We start from the raw sequence: 19,723 nt of genomic DNA on the forward strand, positions 1-19,723 counted from the left end.
CTTCGGCGCTCAGCTTTCTTTGTAGTCCAACTCTCACATCCATACATGACTACTGGAAAAACCATAGCCCAGCCTTGACTAGATGGACATTTATTGACAAAGTAGTGTCTCGTCTTTTTAATATGCTGACTTGCTTAGTTTCTAATTAAAGGTCTGTGTTCTTACCTTTATTCTTCTGTGTATTATATTTTCTTACATAAGAAATATAGAAAATGAAAAACACCAGGATAGGGGACATGGATGGGTTTTTTCCTGCTTCATTGTTAAACCCTCGGGTTCAATGATCTTTTCTTTTTCAATGTCTAATTTGCTTTTAGTCTCATCCAGGGACAATTGCATTTCAGATGTTACATTTTTCATGTTTAGAATTTGCATTTGATTATTTTTTTTATAATTTCTATTTCTTGTCATATTTATTTATTTCTCTGTCTTCTTAAGTATATAGAAAATAGATTTTTAAAATTCCCTTTTCTGATAGTGTCATTCCTTGATCTGTTTCTATTGGCTTATTTTTATTCAGGTAATAGGTTACATTGCTGTGTTTTTAGATGTGAGTAGTAATTTTTTTTTTTCTTTTATTGTATGTTAACATGTTAGTTACCTTGCTGAGTGTTTGGATTTTGTTGTCTTCCTTTAAAGAATGTTTTATTTATTTTTGTCTGGTTGGACAATAACAAAAGTTATTGGAGATCATTTTGATCCCTTCAAAACAATTCTTTAGATCTTTGGTGGCAGATCTTCTTTAGATCTTTGGTGGAGTAACTGGGTTTCCTAGGTGGTGCTAGTGGTAATAACACTCCTGCCATTGCAGGAGACCTAAGAAACTCAGGTTCCATCTCTGGGTGGGGAAGATCCCTGGAGGAGGGCATGGCAACCTTGTCCAGTTTTCTTACCTGGAGAATTCCATGAACAGAGGAGCTTGGCAGGTTAAAGTCCATAGGGTTGCAAGGAGTTAGACACGACTAAAGTGACTCAGTATGCACTCTAGACTCACTCTAGAGATGGTTTAAACTTAAAGTTAGTGTTAGTCACTCAGTCGTGTCCAACTCTTTGTGACCCCATGGACTGTAGCCTGCCAGGCTCCTCTGTCTATGGGATTCTCCAGGCAAGAACACTGGAGTGGGTTGCCATTCCCAAATCTTGACCCTGTTCAGTTCAGTTCAGCCGCTCAGTCGTGTCCGACTCTTTGCGACCCCATGAATCGCAGCACGCCAGGCCTCCCTGTCCATGTGCCTGTTAGGGCTCCATAAATATGTCAGAATGCAGTCTCTGTTTCCTATGTCAACAAGGCCACCAGGCTTTGTTTGGGTTCCCTTCCGTGTTTTCCTGGTCTAGCTATTGGCTGTAGGCAGAAAGCCATGGTAGTTTTATTGTTCATCTCATTTATTTCTCTTGTCTCGGGAATCACAGTTCAGAACTTCCTCTTTTCTGGTCTCTGAAAACAATTTTTAATAATGTTCTAGTTTCCAATTGTTTACAGAAGAGATTTTGCCTAGGTTGTAACTGCTTTCTAGCTTGAAGCAATAATTAATAGATTTTTTAAAGGAAATGTTTGTTCAGCAAATGCCTTTTAATGAAAAAGGAGACCATGTTTAAATGTATGTGAATTATACCAATTTTAACCTCATGAGAATGTAAAAGGTATACTAGTAAATCAAAATAATGCATTAAATTATAGATTCATAATTTAAGGAAGGACTTTAAGAAGTCATTGATCTAGTTACCTGAATATTAATATTGGTGAATATGTCATTAAGGGTGAGTTGACTAACGGTTAAAACTGGCCTGATGTATCATAGCATTCCATATGAGCATTTTATTATCAACATGGTCAACCCCATAAAATCAGAATATTCCTATTTTAATTTAATTGACCTCCACTTATTTGGATACTATTCTATTATCCTCCCTTTTTCCATTCATATGCAAAAGAAATGAGGCCAGTCTCTCATATGTAAAACATTTAATGGCAAAAGAATTTATGCATGATGATAGAAAAGAACAAGAGAAAACACCACAATCTTGGCTGAAGATGTAGTTTGTCTACTTCTTAAGTAGTATACAGGGACATATTCTAGAACTATGAGAAAAGCTATGCAAAAGTTAGAAAGACATTAACTTTCCTTTTAATGACATATATTCTTCATTTCAGGTTTTTACATGACTTTTTTTTTATGTTCCTTTGTATGTATTTATATTTACAACTATGTAAATAAATTGATAATATCAAACCTATCTTAATTCTCACAGTTGTGCTTAGCATAATTAATCCTGGTCATATCAACATAAAATTATGAGTATACAGTAGTAAATATTATAATTACAAGTAAGTCACCATAATTAAATTCCTTTTCAATGCTTCTGCATAAATTTTTTTCTTTGTTTTTAAATAATTGTACATTTTTATGATATTTGGGTAATATATGTAATATATTTTATATTTTGTTATATTATATGTTGTGGCAAAGATTAATTTTCAGACTCTAATAATAAACCTCATGAAAATTGCTCTATATTATTTTTGTTATTGGTACAAATAATTCTATATTAGAATTTAATTCAACATATACTAATTCATATTGATATTTATGTATTAGTTGAAGCATTCCATTCATATAAATATTTCATGGATTGTTTCCAGCTAAATGTCAGATTTTAAAATACTGTATAAATATTACTTAAATATTCAGAAAAATCACCTTTTAAGTGAAAAACCAAGAATTATCACTCTGAACACATAAGATACACTTTAATAAATCAGAATAAAAATTTGAAATAAACCTTATTTCCATTGAGCTCTTGAGGAGAAACAAATTCAGTTAGCAAAAATGATGAGAAAGGTTATGTCAAATAAAAATAACAAATAGCACCACAAGCAAAATGATTTGATGAGATGTGATCAAATATACAGCAATGAAATATTCTCATTGAGATATCACACAAAGGTATAGAGAGTTTCTTAATAACCTAAAGAAAAGTAAATTTACCTAAGTCTCAAATTTGGTCATAGATCAGCTTATGATTTTGATGCATGGCTACAATGTATTCAATATCAAGGTTCACAGAAATTGCAAATCAGCTTCACACATTGGTTGTGAATATCCTTCATCAGTTTCCTCTAGTTCCAGGTAATGAAAAGCATCACAAGTACCATGGAGGATTTGCTATGAATTTAATGACTAACTTTGATGTGTATATTTATATCTAAAGAGTTTTAACCATAAAATTGTAAACTCTAATCTAAACATACAAACTTGTGTCTACCAAAATTGTGTAAATAATTGCTCATTCTATTCTTTATAATTTTCCTGCAAGTCTTCCTTTTCCCCTTTTATTTCTTTTTATTACAGATTTGCAGACAAAAGTAAATTCTTACTGTTATGTGGTCAGAGATGAGATGAAAATTGCAAAGCCTACCCTTCCCTGTTTAAAAGAATTCTAAGTGGCCAAAAAACAGGCACAGTGCTGTTAGTAAATTTTCTAAATGTTGCTTCTTCTCTATATGTATAATATTCATACTGCTCATGTCTTTCCATCATCCTATATCATCTAAAGACATCTAACATAGTGTTCTGTCCACCAAAGTGTCAGATAAATCCTTCACTAACTGAATATATCTTTTGCATTCATCTTTGAATTCAAGTTCTTAGTCAGTTTTTAAATCTAATTTTGAATCTTGAGTTATTTGCTATAATCACATATCATTGTTCATGAAATTGTCTCTATGTTATAAGAGAAATCTGAGACAGTAAAGTAATTAACAAGTGTTATGTATCTTTACAAGGAAAGGGGCATCATCTCTTCAGAAAGTGTGCAGGTTTCAATAGCAGGTTCATTGAATGTCAATAAAAAAGTAATTAGCTTTCCAACTTTTGCAAAAGCAATTTCTATAAAGACCTTAAGGCTTTTAGGAAGCAAGAGAAAATGAAAGAACAAATCTGCTAGAGACAGAGTTGATGAATTTGTCCCTATAATTTTTAAGAAGAACATGTCTACTGGTAACTCAATTTGGGAAATAATTTTTTAACCTATATTTCATATTTCCACTTTCTATAATAAGTTTTAGTGATGATTTTGGCTTACTTCAGCAAAGTATTAGTTGACAGAACTTCCTGTTTGCAATTTGAAATTATTACATGCTACCTGTAAAGTCTATTTTAAAAGTATCTTTCTGCAACTTGCTTTAAACATTTTTTTCTCTAAAGCAGTTTTAGGTTCACAGAAAAACTGAACATAAGGTACACAGTTTCCATATACTCCCTGCCTGCATACATGTGCAGCTTCCCCCACTATCAACATGCTACCCCAGAGTGGTACATTTGTTATAATCAATGGATCCACAACACTTCATTATCATACAAAGCCTATAGTTCACAAAGGGTTTGCGCTTGGTGTTGTATATTTTATAGGTACAGTATGTACCTATAAATGCACAATGTACATTATGTACAGTAACATGTATATATTATTATATGTCATATACAGTATAGTTTTACTGTCCCCAAATCCTCGGTGTGCTGCCCCTAAAGCCCTGGCAACCACTGATCTTTTCACCATCTGTATGGTTTGCCTATCCTTGAATATTAAGTAATTGGAATCATATATTGTATGACTTTTCATGTTTCTTTTTTTTCCACTTAGTAATATGCAGTTAGGCTCCCTCAGTGGCTTTTTACAGCTAAATTGCTAATTTCTTTTTCAGTTCAGTCAGTCAGTTCAGTCGCTCAGTGGTGTCCAACTCTTTGCGACCCCATGAATCGCAGCACACCAGGCCTCCCTGTCCATCACAAACTCCAGGAGTTTACTCAAACTCATGCCCATCGAGTCGGTGATGCCATCCAGCCATCTCATCCTCTGTCGTTCCCTTCTCCTCCTGCCCCCAATCCCTCCCAGCATCAGGGTCTTTTCCAATGAGTCAGCTCTTTGCATCAGGTGGCCAAAGTATTAGAGTTTCAGCTTCAGCATCAGTCCTTCCAATGAACACCCAGGACTGATCTTTAGGATGGACTGGTTGGATCTCCTTGCAGTCCAAGGGACTCTCAAGAGTCTTCTCCAACACCACAGTTCAAAAGCATCAATTTTTCGGCGCTCAGCTTTCAACACAGTCCAACTCTCACATCCATACATGACCACTGGAAAAACCATAGCCTTGACTAGACGGACCTTTGTTGGCAAAGTAATGTCTCTGCTTTTTAATATGCTGTCTAGGTTGGTCATAACTTTCCTTCCAAGGAGTAAGCGTCTTTTAATTTCATGGCTGCAGTCACCATCTGCAGTGATTTTGGAGCCCCCAAAAATAAAGTCTGACACTGTTTCCATTGTCTCCCCATCTATTTCCCATGAGATGATGGGACCAGATGCCACGATCTTAGTTTTCTGAATGTTAAGCTTTAAGCCAACTTTTTCACTCTCCTCTTTCACTTTCATCAAGAGGCTCTTTAGTTCCTCTTCACTCTCTGCCATAAGGGTGGTGTCATCTGCATATCTGAGGTTATTGCTATTTCTCCTAGCAATCTTGATTCCAGCTTGTGCTTCTTCCAGCCCAGCATTTCTCATGATGTACTCTGCATATAAGTTAAATAAGCAGGATGACAATATACAGCCTTGACGTACTCCTTTTCCTGTTTGGAATCAATCTGTTGTTCCATGTCCATTTCTAACTGTTGCTTCCTGACCTGCATACAGGTTTCTCAAGAGGCAGGTCAGGTGATCTGGTATTCCCATCTCTTGAAGAATTTTCCACAGTTTATTGTGATCCACACAGTCAAAGACGTGGTATAGTCAATAAAGCAGAAATAGATATTTTTTCTGGAACTCTCTAGCTTTTTTGATGATCCAGTGGATATTGGCAATTTGATCTCTGGTTCCTCTGCCTTTTCTAAAACCAGCTTGAACATCTGGAAGTTCTCAGTTCATGTATTGCTGAAGCCTGGCTTGGAGAACTTTGACCATTACTTTACTAGCGTGTGAGATGAGTGCAATTGTGCGGTAGTTTCAGCAATCTTTGGGATTGCCTTTCTTTGGGACTGGAATGAAAACTGACCTTTTCCAGTCCTTTGGCCACTGCTGAGTTTTCCAAATTTTTTTGGCATATTGAGTGCAGCGCTTTCACAGCATCGTCTTTCAGGATTTGAAATAGCTCAACTGGAATTGCATCACATCCACTAGCTTTGTTCTTAGTAATGCTTTCTAAGGCCCACTTGACTTCACATTCCAGGATGTCTGGCTCTAGGTGAGTGACATTGTGATTATCTGGGTCATGAAGATCTTTTTTGTACAGTTCTTCTGTGTAGTGCTAAATAATATTCTGTTGTCTGTATATACCAGTTTGTTTATTCACTAAACTATTGAAGTACATCTCAGTTGCTTCCAGATTTGGGGAGTTAAGAATAAAGTTTCTTTAAAAATCCATGTGTAATGTTTTTGTAGACTTAAGTTGTCAACTCTTTTGGGTAAATACCAAGGAGTGCAATTGCTAGATCATATAGTAAGGAGATGTTTAATTTTGCAAGAAACTGCCAAAGTGTCTTTCAAGGTGGCTGTACCATTTTGCATCCTCACTGTAAGTTCTACTTTTAATAATGTAAAAATAAGAAATATTCAGATAATAAGAGGTAATTCTATGGAATATATAAGCTTTCAGTAGAAATTTTCCTTGAAACTCCAGGATGAAGTGCCCAGTATTTTCATTTGAATTTCCCATGTCTACTTCAAAGAAAAATAGAGCTCTTGACATCCCATATCTACCATGGTCCTCAAACATGGTTCACTATCTCAGTAAATCCACTCATCCACCCAGAATTCTACCTTGCTATCACCATTTACATTCTGTCTATCAGCCAATACAGTTCTCTCTTTAAAATGTTTTGTATCTATTTTCTTTAATAATATTTATTATATTCACTTCTACTATGATATTGAGATTTTCTTTTCATTAACAATCAATTGCTATGAAGGCAGAGATCTAACTTTACTTATTCTTGACTTTATTTCTGATGTCTAGTAGGCAATGCCTGCAACATGGTAGACATTCAGTAAATATTTACTTAATAAGTAAAGCGAATTCAGTGATCAATGTAGTAGCCGTTGTTGAATGGTCATATAACATTTAGTGGAATTTCCTCAGCTCCTACTCCTTTTGTGTAGTAGCCTCATTTTATTTATCTAATCCAATCTCCTTCCCAAGGTCCTGTGCTTCCTGTAGCCAATCATTTAGGCATATTACATTTTTCTGTGCAATAAGCTGTGAAGTGATATATGTTATTGGCTTCTAAGAACTGTTTCCTTAGTCTTAGTAAGAAACACTGGATTGGCATTTGTCCTATTCCCTACATGTCCTATCTGCTTTGGACATTTGGGCCTGTGATTCCCTGGTGGCCCAGATGGTAAAGAAAAGTGAAAAAGTAAAAGTCACTCAGTCGTGCCTGACTCTGTGCGATCCCATGGACTATAGAGTCCATGGAATTCTCCAGGCCAGAACACTGGAGTGGGTAGCTTTTCCCTGCTCCAAGGTATCTTCCCAACTCAGGGATCAAACCCAGGTCTCCTGCAGTACAGGTGGATTCCAGCCTGCAATGTGAGAGACCTGAGTTTGATCCCTGGGTTGGGAAGATCCTCTTGAGGAGGCCATGGCAACCCACCCCAGTTTTCTTGCCTGGAGAATCACCATGGACAGAAGAGTCTTGTGGGTTACGATCCATGGGCTCGCAAAGAGTCGGACACCACTGAGTGACTAAGCACACACAAGCCTTCCTGTAACCATAAAGGAAATGAGCAGATAACACTCTGAAAATGCCTGAGGAAACTATGGAAAGAACATGGGTCCTTGAAACATTGAGTTAATAAAACCTGAGCTGCTGATCCTGGTATCTTTTGTTGGGTAGAATATTACCTCTTACTCATTGTTAGCAAGTTGAGGTAAAATTCTGGCTGCTTGCTGCCCAAACCATACAATAAATACATATATGTTTAAAAATTCATGAGATATAAGCAAATATAATCTAACATATATTTTATTTTGTTATTTTAATACCCATGCCTACTTATTAATCCAATAATTTTAAAATAAATAATACTGAAGCAAATTCTGATATATTGATTTAAAATTTTCTTTTTTCAACAGCTGAATGAATTTCTAGTGCAAGAACAGATAAAACGCCTGAATTTCTATTATTTGTTCTTTTTATTACTTGTCTTTTAAAGTTAAAATATTATTCTCCATTTAAAAAATAATTTTACCTGCCCAGTGAGAAATTCTGATAGGTTCTTTTCTAAGGACACTTTTTGGCAGGGACAGTTAAGATCTTTGGAAGTTTGAGAACTTTGCCGTCTTCTGAGTTCTGAAATCTTAGCACTGAGTTGTGGTTTAGTGTATGTTCTGACTGATCTTTTGCATTTATTACCTCTCCAAAAGTATTATATCCAATGATCAGTCTGTTATTTACCCAGAGACTTAGACATTTCTTGAATAAATTTCTCTTTAATATTAGCATTATCGCTGAATATCTCCCACAAAAGTGGATTTATGGCCTAAAATTTTTGTTCCAGGGACTCTTACATACAGATTTTTATTATCCCATATCCTCAAGTAGCCATATCTTAGAGGACATTTCAAAGGAACTAAAATACTTATCTTTCCCTGAACGAGAGAAGAAAAATAAATGATGAAGTCATTCTATACTTAAGAATAAAAATGGTCATAGTTATCCCAACATGTCATTTTATTCTGTAATTTAAATTATGCCAAATGATGTTTATTAGAAGGTCTGTGCTTGTTAAAAATAGCAGACTTGGCAACCTATTCCCTTGGTGTAACAGAGTTTCAAGAGAAAAAAAATGATGATTGACTCACAAAAACACTCCCACAGGATTAGATGAAACACCTATTGACTTTCCTGGAAAGCAGGCTGAAATGATTTATAATGACCAAATCACTAACACCACTAAAATTAGGTATTGAATAAATGGTCAAGTGTAGAGAAATAAACTTTGGGGTCAATGGGAACACATGAGACTTGAATTTCTGGAGTCTTAAAGTATTTCTGTTCTTGAGAAAAATGAAGGCCTCAGAAGGTCAAAATATAAAGTTCATTATTTCATTTATCCAACAAATAGGTTTTAATTACTTAATGTGATGAACATTTTTCTTGAATCCCCACAACAAAAGGAAATGTTTTTGCACTCCTCACAGGACTTTCAATTATAGTAGAGAGAGAAGGAAAGGAAATATCACATGTAGAAAAATTGTTGTATGCTAGATTGTGATATATGCCAAGGAATAAAAAGAACAGGTAGATTATGAATGTAGGGTACAGGGTACATTATTTGAGTTGCAATTTAAAAGAAGACAATCAGAATAGACTTCCTTTGAAAGTAATTTTGTTTAGTCACTAAGTCATGTCTGACTCTTTACAACTGTATGGACTGCAGCCCTCCAGTCTCCTCTGTCCTCCACTATCTCCTAGAGTTTATTCAACTTCATTATTCAACTCCACTGAGACACTGATGCTATAAAAACCATTCATATCAGATATTTCATTGTATTTTAGAACAATCCAAGAATAAAAGTTTGACTGATTGATATTCCAAATGCACCATGGGAAAGTGGGCATTATAATATATTTTATGTGTATAACAGTGTTTACACACTCACACACACACACACACACTTATCTAATGTATATGATGAGGTTGTTACTGTTAGCCAATTTTAAGTTCAGTCACTCAGTCGTGTCCAACTCTGCAATCTATGGACTGCAGCACACCAGGCTTCCCTGTCCATCACCAACTCCCTGAGCTTGCTCAAACTCATGTCCACTGAGTCAGTGATGCCATCCAACCATCTCATCCTCTGTCATTCCCTTCTCCTCCTGCCTTCAATCTTTTCCAACATCCTTTTCCAGTAAGTGAGTTCTTTGCATCAGGTGGCCAAAGTATTGGAGCTTCAACTTCAGCATCAGTCCTTCCAATGAACATTCAGGACTGATTTCCTTTAGGATGGACTGGCTGGATCTCCTTGCAGTCCAAGGGACTCTCAAGAGTCTTCTCCAACACCACAGTTCAAAAACATCAATTCTTTGGCACTCAGCTTTCATTTATTTTGGCTCCCTCTGTTTTCAAGACTCTTCAGTGTCTAATTTCCACCCCGATGTAAGGGGGTGAAGTTGGTCACTTATTTAGGCTCACTTGTTCAGTTGTGTTTTGAACTGGCATGTGTGGGCTGTGCTGGCAGTGGATGGGCCACAGTGGGTTTGCCACAGCCCAGGGTGGCATGTGCTTCCCAGGTCTACACTCCTGCATTTCCAGGGTGCTCCGCAAAGGCGCTGTCCTAAGCGGCCCCTGCATTTTGTGCACTTCCCAGGTTCTCATGTGCCCTGCAGGGGTACAGACTGGACAGGCTGTGCATTTTGTGCCCTTACCAGGTGTGAGCAGCTCAGCTGACCAGGGGCTTGGTGAGTGCACCATCCATGTGGGCATGCATCTCATTCACCTTCCGGGTCCCCACCGCTCAGTTTCCCAGATCTTCCGCAAGAGCACAGTCCCGTGTATGCTCTGTGTCTCCTCTGGGGAGCTGAACTCAGGCTGGGACACTCCTGGCAGATGTCAGCTGTCCAGGATCCCAGGAAAGCGAGGTTAGCAACTGGAGTCCTGCTTACAGTTGGTGGAAGATGAGGTCTCTGGGGCTGACAGTGCAGCAGCCCCTTGCCTACCAGCTCTGGCTGTCCTTCGTCTGCCTCTGCCTCCGGGGATGGGGCTCAGCTTTTTTTATGGTCTAACTCTCACATCCATACATGACAGCTGGAAAAACCATATGTTTGACTACATGTGACAATAGACAAAGAGAAATTAAGTGATGTGTCTGAAGTCAATTAACTAGTTGTTTCAGCCCTAACTTTTGTATTTAAATCACATTAGTTAAAGCACTCTTAAGTTTTCCAGCTCTTGTAATCTATTTTTTTTTAACCTTTTGGATGGCCATTGTGAGAAATCACAATTTATAATATTTAGACTTGGTTCAATTTTTTAAACTACTTTGAACAATGAATTATGATTCTTAATAGGAAGAGTCAAGATGCGCTCTGACTACAGAGACTCATTTTTACATAACTGTTAATATATTTACTATTTAATGTGCAGATTATATTAATGAGATTTAGCACAGATAACCCATTTAATTGGCTCTGTGGAGAGTCAGCATGGGTATAGAAGCAAGGTGAGCTTCTTTTGATTAAATTGTACAGGCTGCCCCTAATAGAGTGAGGTGTCAGATACAATAACAATCTCATATTTCTGACTTACAGGCTTATGGACATTATTTAATAGCTTGTCAAAAGTCATTTAAATAAACTGATTTGAAAAATGGCATTCAGTACAGATTATTCATGTAGAAAGCAACATTTAAATAAGAGTAATAAACATTTTTGTTTTGTTACCCATAAAGAACGAATTTATGTAAATTCCACTACAAGGTCTTATTAAAAGTATTGAGTTATGATTACCAGCTGTTTAGCAAGAGTTTTTAAAATACATCAGAGTTAGATACTATCTTGAAGATTATAACTGTGTGACACCACACAAATATCATATAGGATCTAACAACAAGAAAATGTATATTTTTTATAAATTGAAACGCAGGAGAGCAAAGATGTAAAATTCACTTTCCATAAACAGTTTGTAAAAGAACTTCTAGCTAAACTTTCCTAATATATACTTGGTCATCATATTCCGTATGTGAGGCAGGACATGAAAATTAAGAGTCAGAATCTCCATGTTATACTGATAAGAAGCTCTGGTCAAAAATTATTGGTGAGAGAAATGCTTGGAGTATGATACGAAATGTCCATCAAGATAGTATAAAATGAAGATTTAAAAAGGTAATAATCAGATCCTACAGAGCCTTGAAACAACATCAAAATGCTTCACATTTGCCTTAAAAACAGAGGAAAGTTATTGAGCAGGAGTCTGACATAATTAGATTTGAATTCCACAAGATTCCTCTTCCTGCAGTGTTAAAAATAAATCTAAAAGATATGCAGTAGAAGATGGAGGACCACTTAAGACAAGGATTAGCAAATTAGGGATCTATGGGTCAATATACAGCCTATCACCTGCTTTTCTTTTCAATCCAGGACTTAAAATTAGTTTCTACATTTTTAAATGTTTGAAGAAAAAATAGAAGAATAATATTCATGTCACATAAAATTATATGGAATGCAAATTTAAGTGTTCATAAACAAAGTTTTATTGGAACACAGTCATGCTTATTCATTTCATTAATATCCCACCTCTGACTGCTATTGTCATTACAACCTCAGCATTAGTAATTGCAACAGACATTACAAAGCTCAAAAAGCCTAAAATACTTATTACATGGCCCTTGACAGGAAAAGTTTACTGACTCCTGATTTTAGCTATTGAAGTGATCCAGGTGAGATCTGATGGTTATTTACAAAGATAGAGAGTAATAGATGAGTCCAAGAGGGATAATTATACCTTTACCTCACAATACATTGAGTATAGGTATAAGGGAAAATGTGTTGTCAAGAGGCTCCTAAATTTCTGAATATCATGTACATGTTGACAGAATCCATAAGTTAGTTCATATCAGAAGAGGATCACATTGGCCAAGGAGTGGAGGGAAAAAGGTCTCAGTTTCATACATCTGAGTTTCAGATACTTTGAGTTATGAGTACATATGTAAAGTAGACAGTTGAATATATATGGAGTTCAGATGAATGATTCAGGCTGGAGCTATAAAAATGTGAGTAACCAATAGGCCATATTTAGCAGCTAAATTCTTTAGTTTCTATGAGGCATCCAAGGATGACAGTGCAAAATGATGCCAAAGTCATCCTAGGGCCAAATATTAAGGATTTGTGGTATTTATTATATGCAAAGTAAGATGTCCCTGTGAAGAAGTCAGAAAAAGAGGGGCAAGAGAGAAAAGATGAAAAGTAACAGGCTTTACTGTCATGGAAAACAAAGAAACAATGTCAAGAAAGAAGGAGTGCTCAACCATGTATGTCCTGCTAAGAAGCAAAAAAGGTGACTAACCAAATCTCTATTAATATAGCTAACTTTATCCATGCTTTTTGGGGCTGAAATTTATTCTGAAAAGTGGTCAGGCCAAATAAGTCAATAAAGACAAAAAACCCTGATAGTTTGAATTATACAAATATTTAAAACTTTGTACAACTGAAAAGCAAATGCCAAATCAAAGAAAAACAGAAAACTGGGAAAATATTAGCAATGCATATGATAAAGATTTATGAAGCAAAATTATTAAAGATCAATGATAAACTACTGAGTTCCACAGCATAAAATAATTGGACAAAAATTGAATAGGCAGTTCAGAAAAATAGCAATGCATATGATTGGTAAAGTTATTTTAAATTTAAATTTATTTTTAATTATAAGATTCTTGCTTTACAATATTGTGTTGGTTTCTGCCATGTATCAACATGAATCAGCCATAGGTATACATATGTACCCTTCATCTTCAACCTCCCTCCCACTTCCCACCCCATCTTACCCCTCCTGGTCACAGAGCAAGCACTGTATGATTAGTAAACTTGAACAAAATACTCAGCAAATGAACATTTCATGTCTATGCCTGTAAGGTTGAGAACTAGACCCTACAAAGTGGTAACTCCTTATATAGGAGATTCACTTCTACCTTCTGGTTCCTAAACCAATATGTGTGTGTGCTTAGTCACTCATGTCTGACTCTTTGCGACCCCATGGATTATCATGTGCCAGGCTCCTTTGCTCATTGGATTCTCCAGGCAAGAATGCTGCAATGGATAGCCATTCCCTTCTCTAGAAGATCTTCCCAATCCACATATCAAACCCAGATCTCCTGAACTGCAGGCAAATTCTTTACTATCTGAGCCACAAGGGAAGCCCCTAGACCACTATAAGTTAGTTAATTGTGTGTTGAGGTTTTATATATTGATGGAAATTTACAAACAGTGATGACATCTGAAAAAGAAACATTTTTGAGTGATCATACTTAAAAAATCATAGCCACGAAAGCATAACAAATGCTATGAAATTCAGGATTATAAAATGCAATTGAGGGAAAGCAAGAGTGTTTCCCTTTAGAAGGAATGTGCAGGTTTTATACTGTACAAAACATAGATGAATGCTTAAATAAGTGGAAAGGGGTAGCCTAGGAGTTGAGAGACCTGTATGGTTCTAATCTTGTAAATAATATCTCTGTGTACATTTCCTCATACAGAGAATTGTTATGAGGCATAAATAAGCTATTTTGATGGAGAAAAATTATTACACATTTTATGTTTTTTCTCTGGGATCAAATTGTATTGTTGGTCAACATGTTATTTACATATTGCACATTTTCAAGACCTTGTTTCAGTGTACATCAAAACATAAACAATATCAGCAATGACATTTTAAATGCATTATCTTTATCAGTAGAAGTTTATGCTATTTTAGTAATGTCAGGATGATGAATTGTATGTAATTCAGAGAAGAATGGCCCAGAGCAGATATATAGAATTTACATAGGATGGGTTCATCTGGCAATAAATCAAATGAAAATTTCAATTTTATGGTCTTAACATTTCAGGGAGCTAATCCTAATCTACAATTTATTTGCATGATTTGAGCATTTTGACCCTTTTATTTAATCTCAAATTATGTCATCTTTACCTAAATGACCATCATTTTTATATGACTAAGAGGTTAATTAGTTTTCTAATGTATAGTGCTGAAAGGTACTTTTGAGATTGAAATAAATGCATTTTTCTAAAAGAAAGCTTGCTATAATTCCAGTGTCCCATTTCCATCATACTATTCCATACTTCTAGACATAGTTCAAACATTTGCTACATTCCTTTGAAAGCATGCTTAAGTCTTATTTACATATGAATGTCCAATGTAATTAATGAAATCTAAAATCCTTGGAGTATTGAGTTACTGTCCTCCTTTTCTTTTATATTTCCCTACAACACATAGTAGAGTTTGGTGGTTTTCAACCCTGGCTGAGTATCAGAATGATCTGTGAAGCTGTTAAAAATATCGTGAGAGAGGCCAACCTCCTGGTCCATTTCCACTGAGTCTCAAGCTGAGACAGAATCTCCTGGGGTGGGCGCTGTCATTTTTATTTTGAAAAAATCTTCACAGATGATAGTGAGACTGAATTAATTAAGCTTTTCCAGGTTATAAATTAAAAACAAAATTCCTCTAGGGCTATCTTATAAAAGGAGGGCTTATTTTAAAGTGACAGAAATCACGGAACAGAGCTGAGGCCTGGGAGCATGGAGGACCCCACAGAGGGCTTCTCCTGTATCCTGCTTTCTGATCCCTTTTTGTCTCTGCATGTCAGCATCATTCACCTTTCCCCTTTGAGGCAAGCATCCACTGTCTCCCAGTTTCTCAGTTTACATGTTCTCTTTTTGAGGAAGCAGTCAGACCCCTGAATCTCTTAGTACTGATTCTAAGTTCTTAGGATGGGGTCCATCTGTTGAATTTGAGTCAGATTCCAAATCTTAGCGTGCCTGGTCACTCAGCCATGTCCAACTGTTTGCAACCCTTTGGACTGTAGCCCGCCAGTCTTCTCTGTCCGTGGGATTTTTCTGGCAAGAATACTGGAGTGGGTGGCCATTTCCTTCTCCAGAAGATCTTTCTGACCCAAGGATCAAACTCACATCTCCTGTGTCTCCTGCATTGCAGGTGTTTTCTTTCCCTGCTGAGCCATCAGGGAAGCCCAGAACTGGCCATGTACCACCATCTACTACCATTACTGCTCCCACCAAGGATGGTGTGAGGGAAATGGAGGGACAGATGTACTAGGTCCACTATAATCGTGTGTCTCAGGTTCAGGATCACTGGATAATTCATTTAAACAACAAACATTTACAAGCTCACACAATTCTCACTGGATTGAGAATATAAAATTAAACAGTATAGATATGCTCCCTGCTTTGCAAGATGCTTCAAATATTCTGTTTAATTTTTTCCCCAGGGGAGAGATAGTAGCATGCTGAAGTGGGGTAGTGGCATTGAAGAAGAGAAGTAGACAAAATTGAGATATCTTTAGGAAGCAGAATGACAAGACCTGATGTTTGTTCAGACACAAGTTGAAAGTGAAAGCGAAGAGACAAAGATGATTAAGGTAATCCTATAATTTATTATACAAATGAATGTACTTTTGAGAGTGAAGGGGGACACTAATGAAAAATGAGAATATATGATCACTTTAAAATTGAAGTTCAGGTTTCTGGCTTGGGAAACTGGATGACAATGCTACCATTTTACTGAAGATTGCAGAACAGGTTCAAGTCAGGAGGAGGGCTTCAGTTTTAAACACATTGAGATGGAAATGGAGCTACCCACCTGACCTGTGGGGCTGTAGGTCTGGAAATCCAGAGGCTTTTCTCAGCAGAGATATTCATTTAGAGTCAATAGTCTATTGACAATAAATGAAAACAATGGGGTAGAAATTCTGTATCACTCTCATCAAGAGCTTTTATCTCTTAAGTCTTCCTAAGGCAAAACAGTTGTTTCTTTAAGATCTATATGTCCCTGCCTGTTTGCCTCTTTCAGATGTTAACAAAATCTGAAGCCACCCTTCCATATTACTGCTAGTAAGCTACCTTTATATTGAAAAATTCTGCCAAAACTAGATGGACATTTCTACTCTCAGTTTGGTAATCAAATTTACAATAGTGATTTAGATTTCACTAGGTTTATTTACAAAGCCTTAATTTTTATTTGTAAAAATATTATGTTTAATTCTTGATGACATTTAGAAAATTATGTTCAATAATAGATTGAGTGAATGAAGACCTAGTGAAACTAGATGTTGAGAAGGGTGGATTTGAGGATTTCAAAAGTTTGTTCTCTTTGTTATTTAAGAATACAGTAATGTCATCCCCTTTTATTTTCCTTTCAACAAAGAGCAGATGACAAGGATAGTGTATGTGTGTATGTGTGTATGTGGGGTGTGTTTTGTGTGAGGGAGAGAGACAGAGAGACAAAGAGAGAGAGGGAGAGGGGGAGGGGGAGAGGAGAGGGGGAGGTAAAGGAAGTACAGAGAAAAAGAACGGAAAAAGAGAGAAGGAAGAGAGTTTTACGTGCTTTGCTAAATTCTTCAGCATTCTTATTATCTTGTTATTGTCTTATTTGTTCTCACGGTGTAGGGCTCTTTCCCTCATTTTATTTTCTCACTTCCCAAGACCGTGCTTAGAGCCATGAGTTCTAAGGATCCTGAAAGGCAATAATCTTTCTCAGTGCCAGTGGGTACCAATGCCTGGAGACTTAAGAAATGATCGATTTAACACTGTTATCATCTGTTCTTCATTTTACTGAGTGTACACACTGACTCCCTATTGTCAAAACTGTGTAATTTAAGAAACACTACAGTAACTACTTTATAGTGACTCTAAAACAGTTTTACCTATGGTACAAATGTTTTCCCAGGTACAGAGACTGGCAAAAAAAAATGTATGATGCCTAAAGAACTAGTGAAAAGCAACATTTATAGATCAGAAAACTGTTTTTGGTGTATTCCAAATTATCTTCCAATATAATCTCATTCCCAAGATCCCAATTTCAGGTATCATTCCTGTTAGATTTAAGCTAGTAACTGATGAGACTGAAAATATGTGACATCTTTTCAGCCTCTCTTTAACAATTGAAAACATGTCTCTATTGGCAAACTCTAACTTGGAGGGATGTGTGTGTGTGTGTGTGTGTGTGTGTGTATATACATGCCTGCAAGGGTCTTCACATCATCCATTAGTTGACATCACATTAGTTAGGTAGGTAGGTAGGTAGGGTAGACAGGCATTGCCTACTGGAACTGTGTGTTAGAGGTGAGTGTGAGGGTTATGAAGGTCTTTTCCAACATGTCTATGAAAGACTCTATCATAGTGGTTATGGAAATTGATCATCTTTCCCTATAATTGAGTAATTCATTCTATTAAATTAATATACTTTCATATGGTATACATATTGTAATACCTGTGAAAATGGAGTTGACTTATGATTATATCTTATTTTCTATTATTTATTTGGTGAAAATATCTAGATGGCACAGTAGTAAAGAATCCACTTGCTCATGCAGGAGATGTAAGAGCTGCAGGTTTGATCCCTGGGTTAGAAAGATTCTGCGGAGTAGGAAACAGCAACCCACTCCAGTATTCTTGCCCAGAAAACTATTTGGACAGGCAACCCTGGTGAGCTAGAGTCCATGCGGTTGCAAGGAGTTGGACAGGACTGAATGACTGAGCACACACACACACACACACACACACACATGCAGGAACTGAGTAAATGGTTCAAGAATTCATTCTTTTTGCTCCTTTCGTGTACAAAGCAATAGCAGCTACAGTAGAGGCATTAGAATATGAAGTTGTTTAGGCTCATGGTGGTTAGATAATTCATGAAGGCGTTATCAACCAAATAAAGTCTCAGATCTCAGAGATAAAATGAAGTATTTTAAAATAATTGTAAGTTTTAAAACTTGAATTTGAAAATTAATGATATGAATCCTGTTGCTATTTTAATCAAATATATAAATATGAAAATTATATAAATATTTAGTAAATTATATAAATAATTATTTATTATTTAGTAAATTGTATAAATAACTTATTTAATTTTGTATCTGCATGAGATGATGAATGTTAAATAAACTTATTGTGGTAACCACTTCGTGAGGTATATAAATCAAACCAAACCAAAAAAACTAGTTATGGGATATAATTGACATACAGCACTGTGTAACTTTAAGGTTTACAGCATAATGATTTGATTTACATACATCATCTCATATAGATACAAAATTAAAATATTAAAAATTTTTTCTTCTGATGAAAGCTCTTTGAATTTATTCTCTTAAAAACTTTCATATATAATACACAGAAGTATTAATTGTATTTATCATGTTGTTCATTACAGTCTTAGTATTTATTTATCCTATACCTTGATGTTTTTTAAATTTCTTTAATGCATTTGTTATTCAGTCATTTTATCAAGAAAGTGAAATGTTGCTGCTACGAGCCGTGAATGACGCCAGGATTCCCAGCTGCCGGAGAAGAGGAATTCAATCCAGGGCTAGTGATGAGGCTTGATCGCTCAGAGCTTTTTGTGTAATAAAGTTTTATTAAAGTATAAAAGATATAGAGAAAGCTTCTGACATAGACATCAGAAGGGGGCAGAAAGTGCCCCCTTGCTAGTTTTTAGCAAGGAGTTATATACCTGTTAGCAAGCTGCTAATTAGGGAAAGGAAATGCCTCAAAACAGAGAGAGTTGCACCAGGCCCCTCACCCACAACGTGCACTTTGAGATAGCATTAGCACAAAGTGAGTCATCCTGGGCCATGAAACAACTGACTTGAATCTTGAAGAAAGGTAGATTTCCAATCAAGTACATAGTTCATTAACATAGTTTAAAGAAGACATTTCCATGGGAAAAGCACATTGGCTAGCTCAAGGTTTGAGACAAAGTTAAGTTCAGGTGGAACCAGGTGTCGTCATGACAACACAGAATTTTAAAAGAAAAGCAAAAAAAAAAAAAAAAGTCTGCCACTTGCAGTTTTATTTCCTCCTGCTGCTTGGAGACCTCTGGCCTCCCTATCAAGGCCATTGACACTCTCAAAATTCCTCTTTTGTTTTCTCTTCCTCTCACATCCCAAAACTCAATAAGTGACTCTGTAAGTCTGCTTGGCTTTCCATAACAACATACCACATCCTGG

This window comes from Cervus elaphus, chromosome 33, assembly GCF_910594005.1.
Source record: "Cervus elaphus chromosome 33, mCerEla1.1, whole genome shotgun sequence".
In the NCBI taxonomy this organism is placed as follows: domain Eukaryota; kingdom Metazoa; phylum Chordata; class Mammalia; order Artiodactyla; family Cervidae; genus Cervus; species Cervus elaphus.